The following is an 8,503-nucleotide window of genomic DNA, read 5'->3' on the forward strand; positions in this document are numbered from 1 at the left end:
ATACCTACCGTTGCTGTGCTGCATCATCCCTTCCTCTTTGGGGAAATACCGACGTAGTTCTAGCAGACATCAAAAGGAATTTCTGGCGCCATTGCCGGGGAGACATCATCAACATCTACCAGGTTCCTAATCATAAATCTCATCTCCTTGCAATTTACATTATTTTCCATTTGCCTCTCATTTTCCTCTCCCCCACTTCACAAAAATTTGCCATTTTATTCGCCTTCTTTTTCATTTGCCTTTTTCTCGTCAGATCTCTTGTTTGCTTGTGTCACCATGTGCCTTTTATTTGCTTGCATCTTCGCTTGCTAAAAATCTATTGTTATGGATCCTCATCCACTTGCTAATATTTTTAAAAGATCCAATTATGATGAACCAATTGCTAGTGAATCAAGTTTGCTAGATTATCTTTATGAAGTTTTTCTTGAGATTTATGAATCTGAAAATTGTGATGAAGTGTTAAACGAAGGAATTTATAATGTGATTCATGATAGCTCCTTGAATGAAAAGCATGATTGCAATGATGTTATTATAGATTCTACTAATGTCAATTGTGTTAGTGATATGCAAAACCCCAAGCTCGGGGATGCTTGTTTTGCTATGTCCACTACTTACTGCAATGATCATGACTGGGGTGATAATGATTCTTATGATCTTGAAAATTTATTTAAACCTCATGATGAATATTCTTGCGATACTATCAAAAGTGGGTTTGGAAGAGTGTCAACTTTAGCTAAAAATAATCCCACATATTTGGAGAGTGTTCAATCTTATGATTTTTTTTATAAAAGTGGGTTTGGAGAGTTCATGACTTTAGTTGATGTTAATCCCACTATCTTGAAAGATTATAAAACTTTTATGCATGTGGATCATGTAGAGAAAATTTTATGTGATAGTTATATGGTTGAATTTGATTATGATCCTACATATAATTATGACGAGAGAGGAAAATATGGTTGTAGAAATTTTCATGTCACTAAATTACCTCTCGTTATGTTGAGATTGTCAATGTTTTATTCCTCTTCTTTACATATGTTAGATGTTTCTTGTCTTGACAATTTGTTTGCTTGCAAAATTCCTATGCATAGGAAGTACATTAGACTTAAATGTGTTTGTCATATATTTCATGATGCTCTCTTTGTGTTTCAATTCTTATCTTTCGTGTGAGCATCGTTGAAATCTTACGCCTAGCTAGGGGCATAAAATGATAGTGCTTGTTGGGAGGCAACCCAATGAATACAATTCATTTTTGTTTTTTGCTTTATATTATTGAGTGTTTGCACAATTATGCTACTTTTATAATTGTTTTTTTTGTGTTTTAATTAGTGTATGTGCCAGACAAAGCCTTTAGGATCATGTTGGGTGATAGTTGATTTGATCTTGCTGAAAAACAGAAACTTTTGTGCTCACAGAAATAATTCTCATTTTGAACATAAGAGTGATAAAATACCAATTATTTTTGCAGAAGATTAATATACAAATTGCTCACGTGGTCCAAATTTTTCAGAATTTTTGGAGAGACAGAAGTATTCGAAATATCTATATTACTACAAATTGTTCTGTTTTTTTTGTGTTGTGTGCTTGTTTTGATGATTCTACGGTTTTCTTTGAAGAGTTTTTGCCATAGAAAAGTTGGAATACAGTAGATATAATGCAAGAATAAAATATGAATGGGTTTGCAACAGTACTTATAGTAGTGATTTGCTTTCTTATACTAACGGATCTCACGAAGGTTTTGTTGAGTTTTGTGTGATTGAAGTTTTCAAGTTTTGGGTGATGTAACGATGGATGAAGGAATAAGGAGTAAGAAGAGCCGAAGCTTGGGGATGCCCATGGCATCCCAAGATATTACCCAAAGAGAAGCAAGCAACTAAGCTTCGAGTTGCCCGAGTGGCATCCCCTCTTTCTTCTAATGACCATCGGTATTTTACTCGAAGCTATATTTTTATTCGTCACATACTATGAGTTTTGCTTGGAGCGTCTTGTATGATATGAGTCTTTGCTTGTTTTTCTTTTTATTTTAAGTCATGAATCCTTGATGGATACACCTATTTGAGAGAGCCAAAATTATCCCATGACTTGTTGGAATTGCTCTCTATGCTTCACTTAAATCTTGATGAGCTATGGAATTGCTCTCGTGCTTCACTTATATCTTTTTGAGCACGGTGTGCTTTAGTATTTTTTAGAAATTCTCTCTTGCTTCACTTAAATTAATTTGAGATAAAGAAATATTATGCACATGATCTTCACTTATATTTGTTCGAGCTTATAAAAAGCAACACATGAAAATTAGTCCCAAAGTGATAGATATCCAAGGAGGATATAACAAAAACTTTCATGAAGATCATTGGACAAAATAACTTGATTCTTGGTAATAGTTTTGAGATATGGTGATGTGATATGTGAGTCACGTTAATGAGTAATTATGCTTTAGTAAGAATATTGGTGTTAAGGTTTGTGATTCCCTATGCAAGCACGAAAGTCAATAGTTATGCAATGAAATTACATCCTACTTGTGGTGCATTATTCGATGTTAATTATTCTTAATGCTCGCTTATGAGATTTTCGTTTCTTGGTTGGTCGCTTCTCAATCTTTTGCTAGCCTTCACTTTGCACTAAGTATGATCACTACTTGTGCATCCAAAATCCTTTAAACTAGTTTTGCCATATGAGTCCGCCATACCTACCTATATGCGGTATTCTTTTGCCGTTCTAAGCAAATTTGTATGTGCCATCTCTAATTTTCAAAATAAATTTCTCTTTTGTCTGCTCGTACCTGATATGTCTCGAAAGTATCTATAATTTTTGATTGTTCCATACTATTATATTATATGTTTTGGATGTTTAATGGGCTTTATTATGCACTTTTATATTGTTTTTGGGACTAACCTATTAACTGAAGGCCCAGTGCAAATTGTTGTTTTTTCGCCTATTTCAGTGTTTCCCAGAAAAGGAATATCAAACGGAATCCAAACAGAATGAAACCTTCGCGAGGATCGTTTTTGGAACAAACGCAATCTAGGAGACTTGGAGTGGTCGTCAAGAAAGAAGCGAGGAGGCCACAAGGCAGGAGGGCACGCCCCAGGGGGGTGGGCGCCCCTCGTGGGCCCCTCGCAGCTCCACCGACCTACTTCTTCCTCCTATATATACTCATATACCCCAAAAACATCCAGGAGCACCACGAAACCCTATTTCCACCGCCGCAACCTTCTGTACCCGTGAGATCCCATCTTGGGTCTTTTCCGGCGCTCCGCCGGAGGGGGAATCGATCACGGAGGGCTTCTACATCAACATCATAGCCTCTCCGATGATGTGTGAGTAGTTTACCATAGACCTTCGGGTCCATAGTTATTAGCTGCTCCCTTTGTCCCAAAATATAAGAACGTTTTTAACACTACACTAGTGTCAAAAACGTTCTTATATTATGGGACGGAGGGGGTAGATGGCTTCTTCTCTCTCTTTGGATCTCAATACAAAGTTCTCCTCGATTCTCTTGGAGATCTATTCGATGTAATTCTTTTTGCGGTGTGTTTGTCGAGATCCGATGAATTGTGGGTTTATGATCAAGATTATCTATGAACAATATTTGGTTCTTCTCTGAATTCTTTTCTGCATGATTTGATATCTTTGCAAGTCTCTTCGAATTATCAGTTTGGTTTGGCCTACTAGATTGATCTTTCTTGCAATGGGAGAAGTGCTTAACTTTGGGTTCAATCATGCGGTGCTCAATCCCAGTGACAGAAAGGGAAACGACACGTATTGTATTGTTGCCATCGAGGATAAAAAGATGGGGTTTATATCATATTGCTTGAGTTTATCCCTTTACATCATGTCATCTTGCCTAATGTGTTACTTTGTTCTTATGAACTTAATACTCTAGATGCATGCTGGATAGCGGTCGATGTGTGGAGTAATAGTAGTACATGCAGAATCGTTTTGGTCTACTTGTCACAGACGTGATGCCTATATGCATGATCATGCTTAGATATTCTCATAATTATGCGCTTTTCTATCAATTGCTCGAAAGTAATTTGTTCACCCACCGTAGAATTTGCTATCTTGAGAGAATCCCTAGTGAAATCTATGACCCCCGGGTCTATTTCCATCATATTATTTCCCTATCAACTTGCTATTTCTATCATCGTTTATTTTGCTATCTTTATTTTCCAATCTATACAACAAAAATACCAAAAATATTTATCTTATTATCTTTATCAGATCTCACTTTTGCAAGTGGCCGTGAAGGGATTGACAACCCCTTTATCATGTTGGTTGCAAGGTTCTTGATTGTTTGTGCAGGTACGAGGGACTTGCGTGTAGTTTCCTACTGGATTGATACCTTTCTTCTCAAAAACTGAGGGAAATACTTACGCTACTTTGCTGCACCACCCTTTCCTCTTCAAGGGAAAACCAACGCATGCTCAAGAGGTGGCAAGAATGATTTCTAGCGCCGTTGCCGGGGAGATCTACGCACAAGTCAATACATACCAAGTACCCATCACAAACTCTTCTCCCTCGCACTACATTATTTGCCATTTACCTCTCGTTTTACTCTCCCCCACTTCACCCTTGCCATTTTATTCGCCCTCTCCCCCGTTCGCCTCTTTTCCGTTCGCCTATTTTAGCTTGCTTCTTGTTTTCTTGTGTGTTGGATTGATTGTTTGTCACGATGGCTCTGCCTAAAAGTGATCCCCACCTTAGAAGGTTGGAGGAAATTGAAAACAATGTTAGAAGCTTTATGTCTTTGCAGTCTGAGCATAATAATTTCTTCAGAAACGAGATTAAAGAACAAAAAAGTTTTAGGGAGTACATGAATAAAGAGCTCGATGATATGTCTAAGGAATTTTATGGTTTGAAATCTCAGTTTGCTCATCTTGAAAACTTGATGGCCCAAATTTCGGATAAGCAAGCCACCTTAGTTAATAAGATGGCCGCTAAACCGGAAAATCTAGATAATAATAACAATGATGAAGATCTAAAAGTGATTTATGTGTCTCCTATTAAATCTTTGTTTGCCAATATGAATCTTAATAAATATGGGACTGTAGATGAGTCAACTTTAGTTAAAAGGCGTCCCAATGATTCAGAGTTTTTAGATCTTAATGCAAAAATTGGTAAAGGTGGGATTGAATAGGTCAAAACTTTACATAGCAATGAACCCACTATTTTGGATTTCAAGGAATTTCATTATGATTATTGTTCTTTAATAGATCGTATTTCCTTGTTACAATTCGTGTTAAATTCTCCTCATGCTTATGATCAAAACAAAGCTTTTACTAAACATATCGTTGATGCTTTAATGCAATCTTATGAAGAAAAGCTTGAGTTAGAAGTCTCTATCCCTAGAAAACTTTATGATGAGTGGGAATCTACTATTAAAATTAAGATTAAAGATCATTAATGCTATGCTTTGTGTGATTTGGGTGCTGGTGTTTCCATGATTCGAAAAACTTTGTGTGATGTGTTAGGTTTCCATGAATTTGATGATTGTTCTTTAAATTTGCATCTTGTGGATTCCACCATTAAGAAACCTATGAGAAGGATTAATGATTTTCTTATTGTTGCAAATAGGAATTATATGCTCGTAGATTTCATTGTTCTTGATATAGATTGCAATTCTACATGTCCTATTATTCTTGGTAGACCTTTCCTTAGAACGATTGGTGCAATTATTGATATGAAAGAAGGAAATATTAGATTCCAATTTCCCTTAAGGAAAGGCATGGAACACTGTCCTAGGAAGAAAATTAAATTACCTTATGAATTTATTATGAGAGCCAGTTATGGATTGCATACCAAAGATGACAATACCTAGATCTATTCTTGTTTTTATGCCTAGCTAGGGGCGTTAAACGATAGCGCTTGTTGGGAGGCAACCCAATTTTATTTTTGTTTCTTGCTTTTTGTTCCTGTTTAGTAATAAATAAATCAACTATCTACTGTTATGATTGTTTTTTTATGTCTTAATTAGTGTTTGTGCCAGTAAAGCCTTTAGGATCATCTTGGATGATTGTTGTTTGATCTTCCTGAAAAAACAGAAAGTATGCACTCACAAGAATAATTTTCATTTTTAACCAGAGGGCGATAAAATACTGATTCCAATTGAAGTAGATCATTATGCAAATTATTTAGGTCTTCCTAATTTGGTAGGATTTTTGGAGTTACAGAAGTATTCGAAACCTACAGATTACTACAAATTGTTCTGTTTTTGACAAATTCTGTTTTTCGAGTGTTGTTTGCTTATTTTGATGAATCTATGGCTAGTATCGGGAGGTATGAACCATAAAGAAGTTGGAATACAGTAGGTTTAACACCAATATAAATAAATAATGAGTTCATTACAGTACGTTGAAGTGGTGGTTTGTTTTCTTATACTAACGGAGCTCATGAGATTTTCTGTTGAGTTTTCTGTTGTGAAGTTTTCAAGTTTTTCGGTAAAGATTTGATGGATTTTGAAATAAGGAGTGGCAAGAGCCTAAGCTTGGGGATGCCCAAGGCACCCCATGGTAAAATTCAAGGACAAAAAAAAGCCTAAGCTTGGGGATGCCCCGGAAGGCATCCCCTCTTTCGTCTTCGTCCATCGGTAACTCTACTTGAGGCTATATTTTTATTCACCACATGATATGTGTTTTGCTTGGAGCGTCTTGTATGATTTGAGTCTTTGCTTATTAGTTTACTACAATCATCCTTGCTTTACACACCTTTTGGAGAGACACACATGAATCGGAATTTATTAGAATACTATATGTGCTTCACTTATATCTTTTGAGCTAGATAATTTTGCTCTAGTGCTTCACTTATATCTTTTTAAGAGCATGGTGGTGGTTTTATTTTATAGAAATTATTGATCTCTCATGCTTCACTTATATTGTTTTGAGAGTCTTTTAGAACAGCATGGTAATTTGCTTTGGTTATAAAATTAGTCCTAATATGATAGGCATCCAAGATGGGTATAATAAAAACTTTCATATAAAGTGCATTGGATACTATGAGAAGTTTGATTCTTGATGATTGCTTTGAGATATGAAGATGGTAATATTAGAGTCATGCTAGTTGAGTAGTTGTGAATTTGAGATATACTTGTGTTAAAGTTTATGATTCCCGTAGCATGCACGTATGGTGAACCGTTATGTGATGAAGTCGGAGCATGATTTATTTATTGATTGTCTTCCTTATGAGTGGTGGTCGGGGACGAACGATGGTATTTTCCTACCAATCTATCCCCCTAGGAGCATGCAAGTAGTACTTTATTTCGATAACTAATAATTTTTTGCAATAAGTATGTGGGTTCTTTATGACTAATGTTGAGTCCATGGATTATATGCACTCTCACTCTTCCACCACTGCTAGCCTCTCTAGTACCGCGCAACTTTCGCCAGTACCACAAACCCACCACATATCCTCAAAACAGCCACCATACCTACCTAGTATGGCATTTCCATAGCCATTCCGAGATATATTGCCATGCAGCTTTCCACCATTCTATTTATTATGACACACTTCATCATTGTCATATTGCTTTGCATGATCATGTAGTTGACATCGTATTTGTGGCAAAGCCACCATTTATAACTCTTTCATACATGTCACTCTTGATTCATCGCATATCCCGGTACACCGCCAGAGGCATTCACATAGAGTCATATTTTTGTCCTAGTATCGAGTTGTAATTCTTGAGTTGTAAGTAAATAAAAGTGTGATGATCATCATTATTAGAGCATTGTACCAGTGAGGAAAGGATGATGGAGACTATGATTCCCCCACAAGTCGGGAGGAGACTCCGGACGAAAAAAAATAAAAAGGAAAGAGGCCATAAAAAAAGAAAAGGCCCAAATAAAAAAATAAAAAAATGAGAGAAAAAGAGAGAAGGGGCAATGCTACTATCATTTTTCCACACTTGTGCTTCAAAGTAGCACTATGATCTTCATGATAGAGAGTCTCTTATGTTGTCACTTTCATATACTAGTGGGAATTTTTCATTATAGAACTTGGATTGTATATTCCAATGATGGGCTTCCTCAAAATGCCCTAGGTCTTCATGAGCAAGCAAGTTGGATGCACACCCACTTAGTTTCTTTTGTTGAGCTTTCATACACTTATAGCTCTAGTGCATCCGTTGCATGGCAATCCCTACTCACTCACATTGATATCTATTGATGGGCATCTTCATAGCCCGTTGATACGCCTAGTTGATGTGAGACTATCTTCTCCATTTTGTCTTCTCCACAACCACCATTCCAGTCCACCTGTAGTGCTATATCCATGGCTCACACTCATGTATTGCGTGAAGATTGAAAAAGTTTGAGAACGTCAAAAGTATGAAACAATTGCTTGGCTTGTCATCGGGGTTGTGCATGATTTAAGTATTTTGTGTGGTGAAGATAGAGCATAGCCAGACTATATGATTTTGTAGGGATAAATTTCTTTGGCCATATTATTTTTAGAAGACAAAATTGCTTAGTTAGTATGCTTGAAGTATTATAATTTTTGTGTCAATATTAAA

This window comes from Triticum aestivum, chromosome 5A (genome assembly GCF_018294505.1).
Source record: "Triticum aestivum cultivar Chinese Spring chromosome 5A, IWGSC CS RefSeq v2.1, whole genome shotgun sequence".
Classification (NCBI taxonomy): domain Eukaryota; kingdom Viridiplantae; phylum Streptophyta; class Magnoliopsida; order Poales; family Poaceae; genus Triticum; species Triticum aestivum.